The following is a 15603-nucleotide window of genomic DNA, read 5'->3' on the forward strand; positions in this document are numbered from 1 at the left end:
ACTATAAAACGGGTAGGTAAGTGTCTTTTATATTGCAAATGGAAGGGGAAATAACTCCGGGCGATTATAAAACGGGTTTGTACGAGTGACCTCCCCTTTATTCTGCTAATGGCGTCGAGGGAGGAAGGGAAATAACTGTGTGATTATAAAACAGGTCAGTAAGAGTGACCTCCCCTTTATATTGCAAATGGCGTCGAGCAAGGGAAATAACTCTGGGTGACTATGAAACGGGTAGGTAAGAGTGACCTCCCTGTTACATTGCAAATGGTGTCGAGGGAGGAAGGGGAAATAACTCTGGGTGACTATAAAACTCGGGTCCGTCAGTGACCTCCCTATTATATTGCAAATGGCGTCGTGGGAGAAAGGGGAAATAACTATGGGCGATTATAAAACGGGTCAGTAAGAGTGACCTAAAAACGGTTCGGAATGTAACCTCACCTTATAGTACAAGTCGGTCAGGATACTCCTCTTTGAATTTTGCATATAAAGGAAGTAAATTTAGTTAAGGAAGGTCATATTTAATGTCGGAAAGATTTCCGAAACCTCAATAATCAATGCAATTGTTTGACATTTCATTTTTTTAAAAGTAAACAACACGACTCAGTGGCGTTTATTCATTTTTCAAGCAACAATAAATAACATAAAAAACATTTTCAAGTATAATTTTAGTGTTAAAGTTCTGAAAAATAGATCTTAAAATTTAATACATGAATTAAAAATTCACTGAATCCTAATGAAAATGGTAAGCTTACTAATATATTTAAAGCTCTGACATTTAGAAAGAAAATCATACATTACTATAATCTAAAGTATAAAATGTATATAATCAATACATCTAGAAGACAGACATGGTAAGAGAGGGAAATTGTTAATTTTCAAATGTGAAAATGTACTCTTCTTAAGTCCGGATTATAAGCCATGAAATATCTAACAACAGTTATACAGATACTGTAATTTTGAATGTCATTTTAAAATAGTAAATTTCAAATTCAAATGTGAAAATGCACTCTTCTTGTGATTATAATAATATCAAACATGAAATAGACTACTTTCTGTCTTAAGTGTATTAATTTTATTTTTAGCCGTTATTCCTCAAAATATTCATGTTTGTTACCTACTCCTGCTATAAAAAGATATAGAAAGGGACATTCGTTTGTTTGTTTGTTTGTTTCAGTACAAGATCGAAATATCTTTCACTGAGTAAATTTAAGTCTGGTGTTCCCGAGTGAAAGATAATTCAGTATTACACGTTTTTATTCTTACAATTATGGTCGGTTTTAAAGCTCACTTACAGTTTATGTTGTATTGTTTTATATCTTGTCGAGTTAGTATAAATTTATCTAATCGTATCTTATCTTATTCCACCGCGCAGAGACACGAGTGTTACGTAACGTCGTGCTGTATTTCATGACGTCATAATGCTTATGTTGATAGTTCTACAAGATACGCATTTCGTTTACATTTTAATCCTTTGGCATTTATTTTAGTGGTGTTGTAAGCACTACTATACATTTTTGTCTTTTTGAAACAAATTTCCAGTCATATCCTTTCGCGTTCTAGTGTTGTTACGTACTAGTGAAAATCATGTTTGGATTTCTCTCCGTTTGGAACAATGAGTTTATCATGTTATAATCTAACGTTATATTTCAGTAATCCTTCAAAAGCGCGAACTAAAAATGTTTGCCCACAATTCTATTAAACATTTGATCAGTACATCTTTTTACCCATCATTTCTAAAAACATTTAAAGTTTAACACATTGTTCCTATAAAAGACAAAGTTGCTTTAAAATTCATTTCAGCCCCAAGAGTTAATGTTAGTGCTCAAGAGTAAGGTGTCGGTTAAGAGTTATGCCAAACAGTGTAAAATTCAGTGTACAAGAAATGAGGCCAAAATGACTTTCAAAAGCTACATTAGGTTGACCCAGACAAAAGACGGTAGAATGTGTGTTTGAATAAAACTATTACGATTTTATCTGTACATTTTGTTGTTACTAGAGTATGAAATTTTATTTCAAGCATTCAGAGTATTACTGAAACATAACGACACATTATAGCCTGATAAACCCACAGATTTAGAAGTGAGAAATCCAAACGCAACTTTCACTTGCACGCAACATCAATCTAACGCGAATATGAATTAGATCTACACATAATCGGATAGTTTTTTAACAAAAAAAATAGTAGAAAAATAACTTTATTAAAATGAAAAAGAAATCAGTCTCGTAGAACTATATTACTTTTTCCAACATATTTATTGCCATAAGAGCAAGCGTAACGTTACGTGTGACGTACACTGATAAATTGTACATGAAAATGAAAAAAAAATCTTTAATTTATAAGTAAAACTGAATTATTTCAAATGTTTACATTTGCGGGAGTTGAGTCTAGAATGATTCTGTATTTCGATCTATCACTGAAACAAACAAATATCGGAGTTTAACTCATGTCCCAAAATGTTTTATTTGTGTTCATAAACAGATCTACGCATGTTTATTTATCTTTGAAAACTATCCCTGTCCAGTTTAAAAGTAACTTATATTTGAGATGCTTTTGAAATAATTAACCATATCAGTATTGTTCTATGTGGTTTCTTACAAATACTGGCTGCCCCTGTTATTTTATTTATCAAAGTCAAATGTGAATTTTGTGTTCAAAATGTATTTTTTTAAATAATGCAGTTAAAAGAAAAATGCACACATTCAAGGCCAAAAACAAACCTAGCTAGAAGTATCTGAATCGTCTAAAAATAGTTCGACTGTATCACCGATCTTAAATTATATAATTTTCTAAATTTACTGAAACTATTTATCCTAAAATTTAACAAACACTTGTAAAATAAATGATACAATTCAGCTATTGTTATACATTTAGGCCGCTTAAACATGAGCAGTTAAAGCTATCACTGAAAGTGATTAATACCCCCAGACTTTGTCACCATGACTTTTGACCTTCACGTGTGACTTTGCCCTTGAACCTAATGATCAACGTTAAGTGGAAGTAGGTGCTGGGAGATGAGGGAATCTAAGAGGTAGCAGTGTATGTAGGGAGGGGTAAGGGTTATGACGGGTAAACAAACCCAAATGAAATACAACTTGAGTATGAAAGATGTAAAAGAAATATAGAGAAAGTGAGGGGGTGTTGCTGTAGAGTATGAGGGGTGAGATGTGATGTGTGAGAGATGTAAACAATATACATGTATAGGAAAAAAATTTGGAAGTGAGTGGGGTTAGGAGTAGAAGTGTGGGAATAAGGGATACTTAAACATCATATAAACACATGATATACAAGATATACATTAATTTACAATATAATTAATTGTAAAGAAAATGTAAAATAATTCTTCTTTGTTTTGAGCGAGAAGTGGTGAAATGGGATTGGTGGAAATAAGTGAAGACAGGTGGGTAGCGGAGATGAGGGGAATATGAAATGTATGTTTGTGTGAGGAATGTATCTTTGGGTAGGTGTCGGGATTGGGGTATAGACAGTGTGGGTAGGGCTTAAAAATGTGGGATATACGGGATACCAGTGCAAAGAAACAGTATGAGTTATATGTCAAACTGAGAAGTGTGCCATAAAACTTTAACCAACATTATTATAAAATCTGACCCCAGTGCCCTTGATCTTTGACCTACCTGATCTTAAACCTAAAAATGTTTGCCCTTTCCTAAGGTCAATCCTTATGTAAGGTTTGGTGATTATATGGTTAAGAGGATATGGTGAAATTGAGAAGTTTGTCAAACTTTAACCAGCACTGTTATGATGTTTGACCCAGTGACCTTGACGTTTAGGAAGTCAGACTCTAAAAGTAATAGATGTCTGTCCCTTACCAAGACTAACACTTATATGAAGTTTGAAGTTAAAGGGGAAGTAGTAAAGAATATATAGTGACACAAGCTTGCTATAAAATTTTAACTTGAATACATCGGTGACATTGACACCGACGCAAAGGCAAGTATAACAATTATCTTTATTCTTCGAGTAGTCGAGCTTTGTACCTTCCAAGCCATTTAGACAATATGGAGCGGACATGAAGTTAAAATATATGACTTTTGACCTCAAAGAGTAACCTTAACTTTGGACCTAGTGACATGGGTTGTGAGCTCAGCACACCGTCTTGATGTGGTTAATAATTGATGTCAGTTTTATGAAAGCGGACACGATGGACGGACGGACGAACAGACTGGTGGACATACGTGACTCCAATATAACCCCATATACTTTGTACGTGGGGATATGATTATAAACATGTCAGCTTATTTCTAATTTGTTTAAATATGCTTGTGTCAGGGTGGCTGTGGTGGTGTCATGCTTATATCCTGTGCAAGGTTTGTCGTGAATTCATCATACTTCTTTCTTCCTTCCGCATATATTTCTCTCTTGTGTGTTTGAAATCAATCTGAAAATGATTATAAATAATTAAGACACGAAATACTTCAAGATGTAAGGTCAAATCAAATTTAACTAAATATTTCATGATTTTTTTTCTATTCAGAGTAATCAGCAAAAATATATCTCTCCCCTTCCTTCGCAAGCAAAATAAATAAAAATTTGGAATGGAAATATTTAATCAAAGGCAGCATATAAACAACAAGAAACTAGATATTTTACGCTGTTGTGACAGTGACCTTTGACCTATGCGCTTTGCATATTGTCTAATCGCCACAAACCTTTATGACAAGTTTAAAGTTAATAACTTGAATGGTTATTGAGTTATGTTCCGGACACGAAATACGACGGACAGACAGACAGACCGACAGACGCAAGCAATCATGCGCCATTAAATAAAATGTCCGATTTTTTAAACATTAAGGTATAAAGTTTCAAATCTATAGTATTCAAGCAAAGTGACCCAAAACAAAAGTAACAAAAATACCAATTTTGTCAATTTAAATGGGCTTTCATGCTACAAAATGCAAGAAAAAAATTATGATTCTTGGCCTATTTACTAACTGAATAATAATAAACAAATGTATGAAGGTTCAATGCTGTTACAGTTGCCCAAAACAAAATAACCAAGAAACAAGCAAATTCGATGAATTGGTATCCCCCGCCGAAAGGGTCTGTGGTGAGGAACGGCAAAAAAATATATCCAACAAAAAGTTAAGAATGTTACAAAGAAGCAAATAATTTCATTAGTCAAAATCAAATTAACAGAAAATGGATGTTTTTTTTTTTTGGGGGGGGGGGGGGGGCGGGGGGGAGGGGAGGGTTGAGGGTACAAAAGTTTACATGTTGATTATAAATATTGATTAAAAATTAATAATGAAAAAAAAATTGGGGGGGGGGGGGGGGGGGGGGGGGGGGAGCGACCAAGGCAAGGTGGCGACCAGGTGTGGTTACACAACTTCACATGTTTATAATAAATGTTCATGGAAAAGAATGATAGAAGTTTAATGAAATTCTTCCAACTGGTTGGTGTTATGTACAAATCTGTGGATTTTTAAACAATTAAAGGGCAATAAATGTATGGAAAATTGACCAATAAAAAAAAAGAAAATAACGGGCATCATCAAAGTATGTTGGTTCATATTTATTTCAAGTTTGATGAAATTCTACTTGCTAGTAACTGAGAAATGGCTGCCCGCGGACATTTTTGTGCATTTTTCATTAAATCAAGGGCAATAACTCTAAGGGAAATTGACTAATCGAAAAAAAAACTTGAAGGGCATCATCACAGTATCTTGGTTCATGTCTATATCAAGTTTGATGAAATTCTACCTGCTAGTTACTGAGAAATGGCTGCGGACAGACATTTTTCATTAAATCAAGGGCAATAACACTAAGGGAAATTGACCAATCAAAAAAAAAAAAAAAAAAAAAAAATTGACGGGCATCATCGCAGTATGTTGGTTCATGTTTATTTCAAGTTTCATGAAATTCTACAAGGTAGTTACTGAGAAATGGCTGCGGACGGACGGACTAACGGACGGACACAACGGCATTTCAATACCCCTCTCCCGATTTCATCGGCGGGGGATAATTATAATTTCGCATACATAAGGCGGCATAATTATAACGAAATGCTTGCGAGAGATATTTCTACTTATTCACCTAATGATGATAAGAAATTGTGCACAGTTTTGAAAGTTTTCTGTATAAAACAAGAGCTGTCAATACGACAGCCATTGGTCGCCTATTCGAAGCAAGAATATTACCCTATATGTTTAAGTATCTGTAGAGTTTCGGTCCAGTATCTGCATTGTTTTGGAGATAGTAACTTGCATGCAAAACTTGACCAGAAGTTAAAAAGTTCAAGTGAACATAATTTTGCAAAATAAATGTCAGAGTTATCGAACTTGATGCTATCACCTAGTTTTATAACTCGGAAGACACATTTGAAGTTTCAAATCAATATCTGCATCAGGTTTGAAGATAGTAGCTTGCATGCATAACTTTAGCCAGGATTTTCTAATTCAAAAAGAGTGCATAATCTGCCCGAAATACATGTCAGAGTTATGGGACTTGATTCTAAGAAGTTGGTTATTGACCTAGAAAAAATGTTTCAAAGCTATATGCCTTTAAACAATAGCTATATAGATACTTGCATACAAAACTTTAACCAGGATTTTCTAGGTCCAACAAGAGTGCCAGAATGTCACAATATATGCCCGTCATAGCAAATTTCTTTACACTAGCACCTGTATTTGCAAATGAAATTTTAATTCTGTGGTTGTGTAGTAATTACCGTAAGTATTTTGTTTTTCTAAATCCACAAAAAAATCTCCTTACCAGGTAGAGATACCTTAAAATACACCCTAAATTTGAAAGTAGCATCTGTGTTGTACCGCAGAAAAGTGGTCAATTATAAAAAAAAATATAAACAAGAGGGTCATGACGACCCTGGATCGCTCACCTGAGTAATATGAGCTTCATGTTTCAAAAGTCAAACTGATGCTAAAATATTAAAACAATAGGTCACATTCATGGTCACTGAAAGTCACTTTTAAGATTGGTGTGCAAAACTGTATATGTCATCCAAATTTCAAGGCTGTATCTTAAAAAACAAGAAAGTAGGTCAGTAGGTCAAGGTCACAGTCAAATGACCCCTACTTTGGGTCATCAGGAAATATGATCAGATAATTTTTTAAGTATTTTTTCCTATATAACTCATATAACAAGTAACCTAGAGCGGGGCTTCTTTTCACCCCAAGGGCATAATTCGAACAATCTTGGAAAAGGGCCACTAGGCAATGCTACATACCAAATATCAAAGGCCTAGGTCTTGTGGTTTCAGACAAGATGGTTTTTAAATGTTTTTCCTGTAAAGGTCTATGTAAAACTTGGGACCCCCGGGGCGGGCCCTCTTTTCACCCCAGGGGCATAATGTGAGCAATCTATATAGAGGACCATTACATGATGTCACATGCTAAATATCAAGGCTCTACGCCTTGTGGTTTTAGACAAGGTTTTCAAAATTTTCCTTATATAAGTCTATGTAAACAATGTGACCCCCAGGGTGGGGCCATATTTGACCTTAGGGGGATAATTTGTATAACCTTGGTAGAGGACTACTAGATGATGCTACATACCAAATATCAAAGCCCTATGACCTGCCGTTTTGGACAAGAAGATTTTTTAAATTTTTCCTTTCGGTTGCCATTGCAACTAGAGTTCTGTATGGAATTCAATTGTTTGAATAAATTTGAAAGGGGATTACCCAAGGATCATTCCTATGAAGTTTGGTGTAATTCTGCCCAGTGGTTTTTAATAAGAAGATTTTTTTTTAGAAATTGTTGACGGACGGACGACTGACGACGACGCACACCGCACGACGGACGACGGACATTGAGCGGTCACAAAAGCTCACCATGAGCCTTTGGCTCAGGTGAGCTAAAAAGTTACAATAAAAGTTATTTATAGTAACAACTAGGGGAAAGCTATTTATAATAACAACAAAGGGAAATAATTCTAAAGAAGGGACCTGCGCATTACACTCCGCCTCCTGATGAGGTACAATTGTGCCAAGTTACATCAACTTCCCTCCTATATGAAGGAGAAATGCTCCGAACAAAGTCATTCTTGTATCTTACCTTTGGCCTCTAAATGTGACCTTGATCTTAGACCTAGGGACCTGGTTCTCATGCATGACACTCCGTCTCATGGTGGTGAACATTTGTGCCAAGTTATAGCAAAATCCCTTCATGCTTGAAGAAGAAATTCTCCGGACAAAGTTTTCATTCTTGTATCCTTTGACCTCTAAGTGTGACCTTGATCTTAGACCTAGGGACCTGATTCTTGCGCATGACGCTCCGCCTTAAGATGGTGAACAATTTTGCGAAGTTTCATTAAAATCTCTCCATGCATGAAGAAGATATGCACCGGACAAAGTCTGCGGACGTCGCCCACCCGCCCGCCAGGGGCGTTCCCATAATACGTCCCGTTTTTCAAACGGACGAATAAAAAGGGAATTTCAAAGTTTTATATAGCGTATCTTTAAATGATAGCTATACGTACTTGCAAACAAAACTTTTACCGATGTGTGTCGCCGCCGAGGAAGCCATGGTGAGTACACAGTTCATGACAGTGAATAAGTGTGGGAAGTATCAATCTATTTCCATCAGAGGGCACTGGGATACCACTGGGATACAAAAACCAACTAAAACTGCTAAGTCGAAAAAGGAACATAATTTTGTAACAAGAGCACCGCCGTGCGGGTGCTGACGCTCATCTGATTTTTTTGTGTAATAGAAATATTGTCCTACCCATGATTTTCTAAGTCTAAAAAGGGCCATCATTCTTGCAAAACGCAGGATAGAGTTATGTTTCTTGATGTACAGTGTCCACTTATGATGGTGAAAAACTGTTGCAAGTTTTAAAGCAATAGCTTTGATAGTTTATGAGAAAAGTTGACCTAAACATAATACTCAACCAAGAAAATGATTTTCTAAGTCCAAAAGGGGCAATAATTATTGCAAAAAGCAGGATGGTGTTATGTTGCTTGCTGTACAGGGTCAGCTTATGATGGTGAACAAGTGTTGCAAGTTTCAAAGCAATAGCTTTGATAGTTTAAGAGAAAAAGTTGACCTAAACATAAAACTTAATGAAGAAATCTGATATTTTCTAAGTCCAAAAGGGGCAATAATTATTGCAAAAAGCAGGATGGTGTTATGTTGCTTGCTGTACAGGGTCAGCTTATGATGGTGAACAAGTGTTGCAAGTTTCAAAGCAATAGCTTTGATAGTTTAAGAGAAAAAGTTGACCTAAACATAAAACTTAATGAAGAAATCTGATATTTTCTAAGTCCAAAAGGGGCAATAATTATTGCAAAAAGCAGGATGGAGTTATGTTGCTTGCTGTACAGGGTCAGCTTATGATGGTGAACAAGTGTTGCAAGTTTCAAAGCAATAGCTTTGATAGTTTAAGAGAAAAATTGACCTAAACATAAAACTTTACCAAGAAATCTGATATTTTCTAAGTCCAAATGGGGCCATAAATCTTGCAAAATGCAGGATGGAGTTATGTTTCTTGCTGTACAGGGTCAACTTATGATGGTGAACAAGTGTTGCAAGTTTTAAAGCAATAGCTTTGATAGTTTAGGATAAAAGCTGACCTAAACATAAAACTTAACCAAGAAAACTGATTTTCTAAGTCCAAAAGGGGCAATAATTCTTGCAAAAAGCAAGATGGAGTTATGTTTTTTGATGTACAGGGTCTGCTTATGATGGTGAACAAGTATTCCAAGTTTCAAAGCAATATAGCTTTGATGGTTTAGGAGAAAAGTTGATCTAAACATAAAACTTAACCAAGAAATCTGATATTTTCTAAGCACAAAAGGGGCCATAAATCTTGCAAAAAGCAAGATGGAGTTATATTTCTTGCTATACAGGGTCAGCTCATGATGGTGAACAAGTATTCCAAGTTTCAAACAATAGCTTTGATAGTTTAGGAGAAAAACTGACGTAAACATAAAACTTAACCAGGCAACGCCGACGCCGACGCCGACAACCGCTCAAGTGATGACAATAACTCATTTTTTTTCAAAAAATCAGATGAGCTAAAAATGCCAAGTAGTGCAACTGAGCAGTGCATGTCCGATTATTTCAATGAAAAAGTGTGTGAATTTTCCATCCATTTCCCCTTGTGGGTACTAATACCAGCTTACATACAAAAGCTGAACAAAACTTGGGCGCCGGCGAATTGGCGAGTGCAATATTCTCCAAGTAGTCGAGCTAAAGAAAAGGTCATAATATTTTCATTAAAATGATATTAAGAGTTATGAAAGCTATGTCATTTAGTTGATATGAAGGTGGCGAGAAGTAAATGTGAATTTTCATTCAGTTACAATGTGTAGTTAGTAGTTACTCAGAAAACTAACTCGCCGACAATCGCAATTAGAATTTTCTTGAAAAATGTCTAAGTAAAAAAGAAATATATTTTCGACAAAATAATAAGAAGACTTATGAAACCTAGGTCATTGACTTGATACTATTAAAGGGAAGGAATGTATAGTTTCATTCAGTTTCAAGGAGTAAGAACAGAGATATCAGCTTGTTGAGAATCATCAATAATGTTTCCGGGTAAAAGTGGACAGTATTCATGACAGAGTGGTTCCGGGACCTTATGTCATATGATGTTGATGATGTTGAGGATCAAGTATTTTAGATTTCAGTAACAACAGAGTTAAAGTGAAAATGCATAAAAACTATAGCCTGAATCTGAAATGGCCGCAGACGCGCACGCCGATGAAATTGTGAGTAGGATAGATCTCTACATAATTCGTATAGCCGTGCCTTAAACAAACTATTGCAGAACAGATGTAAAAAAAAAACAACAAAAAAAAAACAAGAGCTGTCACACGAGACAACGTGCTCGAGTATTCCTATGCTGGATAGTGAAACTGGGCACATCTGAGGGCACTGGAGCTGCCAATGGTGAATGAAGATATTGCACAATAGCTTGAGTCTGTGTCAAAGATATTAAGTAATAAGAGAGGTAAAGATAAAGTATATCATATAAATATTATATAAGTATAATTCTAAGCAAACAATTGGGTAATTCATTAAATTTGGTGCAAGATTATCACTGGTGTCAATGTGCGGTGATGATTGGAAAAAAACTTCAGTTTGAATCCATGCATTTCAAAATAACAGATAATTGAAAGATCGAAACAACCTTTGAAATTCTAAGTAAAAGGGGGCATAATTCTGAAAAAATTGTGCCAGAGTTATGAACCTTGTGTCATATGATGTGGGTGATGATTTTGAACAATTATTTTAAGATTGAATCAAATCCATTCAGTAATAACAGAGATAGAGAGGAAGTGTATCAAAACTTTAACATGAAATTCTAAGTAAAAATTGGGAATAATTCATGAAATATTGGTGCCAGAGTTATGGCCTTTATGTCAGATGATGTGGGTGATGATGGGGAATAACTATTTTAAGTTTGAATCAAATCCATCAAGTAATTACAGAGATAAGAAGAAAAAATGAGAAAGTGTAAAAAAAACTTTAACCGACACCGACGCCGGGTCGAGTAGAATAGCCCTCCTTATACTTCGTATAGTCGAGCTAAAAATCATTAATTGCTCACAGAGCTAGTATCAAACATACTTTTTAAAGGTATTACCTGGAACGCATCGCACTGTCATCTGTTGGCAATAACAAACACAGGACTGCATGAGAATATGTTTCTGCAATCGATTCTTTTCTATGTCTTTCAGTAACGTAAAACTGTTTTCTTGCCTTTTCAAACCTGAAATAATTATACTTTGTACATCTGGCTAGTAAAATCCATGAAATTCAATTAAAATATGCTAAGAATAGCTTAATAATTGGCGACCGATTGCCAGGCATGTCTTTTCACAGTAATTCTCTTGCCTATAATGTATGAGCCGCGCCATGAGAAAACCAACATAGTGCATTTGCGACCGGCATGGATCCAGACCAGCCTGCGCATCCGCATAGTCTGGTCAGGATCCATGCTGTTCGCTTTCAAAGCCTATTGCAATTAGAGAAACGGTTAGCGAACAGCATGGATCCTGCCCAGACTGCACGGATCCGTGCTGGTCGCAAACGCACTATGTTGGTTTTCTCATGGCGTGGCTCATATATTGTTTACTATCGTTGACTTTGAATCATTTACAATGCTGTGGGTCCACTTTGTTTCATTGGAATTTGGTGGAAACTATATGTGAAGCTGTGTACACAATGTTCTGATCTAGTTGTAACATTTCAAAGTTTCAATGTCCGAAAAAGGACTATTACTCCAAAAGAATATGACATGAAAATCCGTATGAAAGTTAAATGTTAATGTTGTATACCAAGTTTCATCTCAATAAGATATAAACTGTAAGAGCAGCCGAGTACAAAAGAAATTTGACAGACGGATGGACTGATATACCCATGAGCCTTTGACACCGTGGGCATAAAATATATCTAACAATTTACGTCGTGTCATAATTCACCTTTAATGCGTGCAAAAAAATCTTTCTATGCCTATCTGAAGAGTCTTAGAGATAAACAATTTGCAGATAACAATGTGTATTTTATTAATCAAATACTTTGGTTTTAAAATAAAGTAAACAGGGAGAGTATGATAAAGTCCAAGTAAAATGTTGCGATAAACCGACTGAAATTAGTACCATTTGGCAAAGTTTCGGTCATATTAAAAATATGAATAACTGGTATTGGCGCCAAACCATGCCTTATGCAAAAGTGCGGTTTATCTCCAAATAGGGAGAAAATATGTATAATTACAAATGCAGGATTTCTCAAGACCAACTGAATCAATGTCTTTAAAACCAAGTTAACAAACCAAACAATAGAACCGTGTAATATGTAAAGATAAAATTACAGTTGTCAGTAATTGCCGAAAGAAAGGAAAAGAATGATGTCAACATCGTATAACAATTGACCTATGAAAATGTTCTTTAGATATTACTAAGAATTTAAAACACCGACAAAACTCCAAAAACATCGGACACCGAACTCCAGAAAAAAATGAGCATGTACTTCAAGCTGATAATGTTAACCAAGTTTCATTTGAATTGTAGGACATGAGCACACAGTGTTCTGATTTGGTCGTTAGTCCGTAATATTTCGACGTCCGAGAAAAAAGGTCATAACTCGAGAAAAAATCAGACATCGAGGTTCCGACAATATATACATGTCCACTTATGTTTCATTGGAATCGGGTAGAAACTGACAGCTGAGTACACGATGTTCTGATGCAGTTGTAATATTTCAAAGTCGAAAAAAGGACCATAACTCCAAAAGAATATGACATGAAAATCCGGACAATATGCACATGTCAGTTAAATGTTAACGTTGTAAACCATGTTTCATTTCAAAAAGATATAAACCGTAAAAGCAGCCGAGTACAAAAGAAATGTGACTGACGAAAAGACGGATAATTCAAACACTTTATACCTCATGGGCCTTTGACACCGTGGGCATAAAACACGTCGTATCATAATTCAAATTTAATGCAAGCAAAATCAAATATTTTCTATGCCTATCTGAAAACTCTTAGAGATAAACAATTTGCAGATAATTATAGGTTATTAGCTTTGTATCGGGAAATGTGCACGAGTTCTTCAGCGGAAATATTGCGCGACTTTAGGAGCGCAGTATTCTTCCGCTGAAGAACGAGTGCCTATTTCCCGATGCAAAGATAATAAACTTTTTATTACATACGCATCTATACGTATGAATATAATGTAAATATCATAAATTTATGAAATAGCCCGAATAGAATTGACAATACTGAACTAAATAGACAAAATAGTGCAACAACACACACTGAATTACGTCACGCACCAGATACGAAATTCAGGTGTCAGTGGATGTTTCCGGTACCATGAAACGAAATGAGCATGTAACAACAATTTGTATTTTCTCGGATATCAGTCTGTTGGTGACATAGCCTAAGTTCAAATATGATCTGAATTTCAGAATTAATGTTCACTGTTTTTAAAGTAGCTTACGTTCAGGTAAAAACTAAAATTAATTAACCATAGAGTAGTAAATAGAGATCTTATTTATTCTCATAATTTTGCGAAATGGTTTCTAACCAGTCCTGAACTTCACCAGATACCCCGTGACCGTCAAAATCCCCTCTTATCGTTAACATTTTCCATATCTGCCAGTCTGGGTGAGCACATTGTGTCAGATATTTTTGTGGCAATATTATTTATATAATACATACTTGCCAGAATATTTTTGCCGCAATACCGTCTACCATGTTTATGGAACTTTATCATTTTACAATCTGCATACAAATAACTTTCAAACTAACTGAACAAACGTTATGAAATAATATCTTTACCTGACTGAAGTCTTCGTTTGCCCGGCCATCCAGGATTTTTTGTTTTGTGCTGAAGAGCTCTTTACGGTGAGTACGATAGGACAAATACAGACGATATGTCCGTCAAGCTTTGTATTCCATTAAAACCATCGATCAGTGCTGAAAATTATTTATTACATACTCAATTATAAACTATGTTAAATTACAATGAAATCCGAAAGATTTAAATTATTTCATATTATTTGTAGATGCGAAATGTAATAAAAAAGATTATTGATTTTTATCGGGAAATATGTATTGTTCTGCAGCGGAATAATATTGCACTCCTTCGAACTCGTGCATATTTCTCGAAACAAATCTAATTCCCTTTATAGGTCTTACATTAAATTACTTTCAATGCACAAATAACAGCACATGACACTAAATTAATTTTAGTCATTTAATATTACGAAGCAGTTGATCTGTTAGTTGCTAAGTGATGTACTTTAAGACAGAGCAAACTCTTCAGTTTAGGGTCGATATTTTTATTTCCGAAACAAACGCCTTATAAACTGGCATCGCCTTTGAGATCTGTCTGTTATACAAGTCAGTATCAGCGTTCATGATGACGACAGTTAAATCTAAATATTTTATCAGTTTCACTTTGGGAAAGGTAATTCCTGGCGTTACTTCCGTCACTGGTGCCGTTGGTAGAAGCAACTGGACTGTCTGGTAGAAGCAATGGTGTCGTCTGCTTGATTAATTGCAACTATTTTGATGTATAAACCCTTTTATTCATTTAGATTTTATCCTTAAGTTTTCGAAATAATTATTTTGTAACATTTAAATAACTACCAGTCAATGTTACATAATTTGACAAATCCCTCAACATGTTCAGATAAGTCATGTTCGGAAAAATAAGGAAAGTTATGTGACAGAACCAGATATTGGGTCCTTTATCAACAGCAGCTTTACATTTACATTGTTTCAGATAAGTCAATAAGCTCAAGATTAACCGAATTAAGTTCCTTAACCGGTAGAATTTAGCTCTTCGTCAAGCACACGGCTAAGTCAGAAACCAAAAGTTTACATACTTCTTGATCGACTCGCGCCGCGGAACGGAAATTCTTAAGCAATTTTAGTTACCTACCTGGTTGAAAACACCTGACCAATATGTTGACATCATGACACAAGGGGTCCAGCCACCTCTGATGATCGGCATCGATAGGGTACCAGTGCGTCTTGGTGACCGGTATCGACAGGTACTAGTGCACCTTTGTTTATCGGCAGCTTTATGGTACCAGCAAGGGGCCCGTGGCAACGTATTTTCCCTTTAAATAAAAGTTTCTTCCCGTTAATACAAAATAACTAAATGG

General features: G+C 35.5%; 1 long non-coding RNA gene across 1 annotated transcript; it reads right to left on the minus strand.

Annotated features, from left to right (window-relative positions):
* Positions 1-1152: 1152 nt before the first annotated feature.
* LOC128558453 (uncharacterized) lies at positions 1153-14377 on the minus strand. The gene is made up of 3 exons (XR_008371633.1): positions 14270-14377; positions 11570-11695; positions 1153-4397 (listed from the first exon to the last, which is right to left on the minus strand). It is a non-coding gene; the product is annotated as an uncharacterized LOC128558453 (long non-coding RNA).
* Positions 14378-15603: the final 1226 nt, after the last annotated feature.

This window comes from Mercenaria mercenaria, chromosome 7, assembly GCF_021730395.1.
Source record: "Mercenaria mercenaria strain notata chromosome 7, MADL_Memer_1, whole genome shotgun sequence".
Taxonomy (NCBI): Eukaryota; Metazoa; Mollusca; class Bivalvia; order Venerida; family Veneridae; genus Mercenaria; species Mercenaria mercenaria.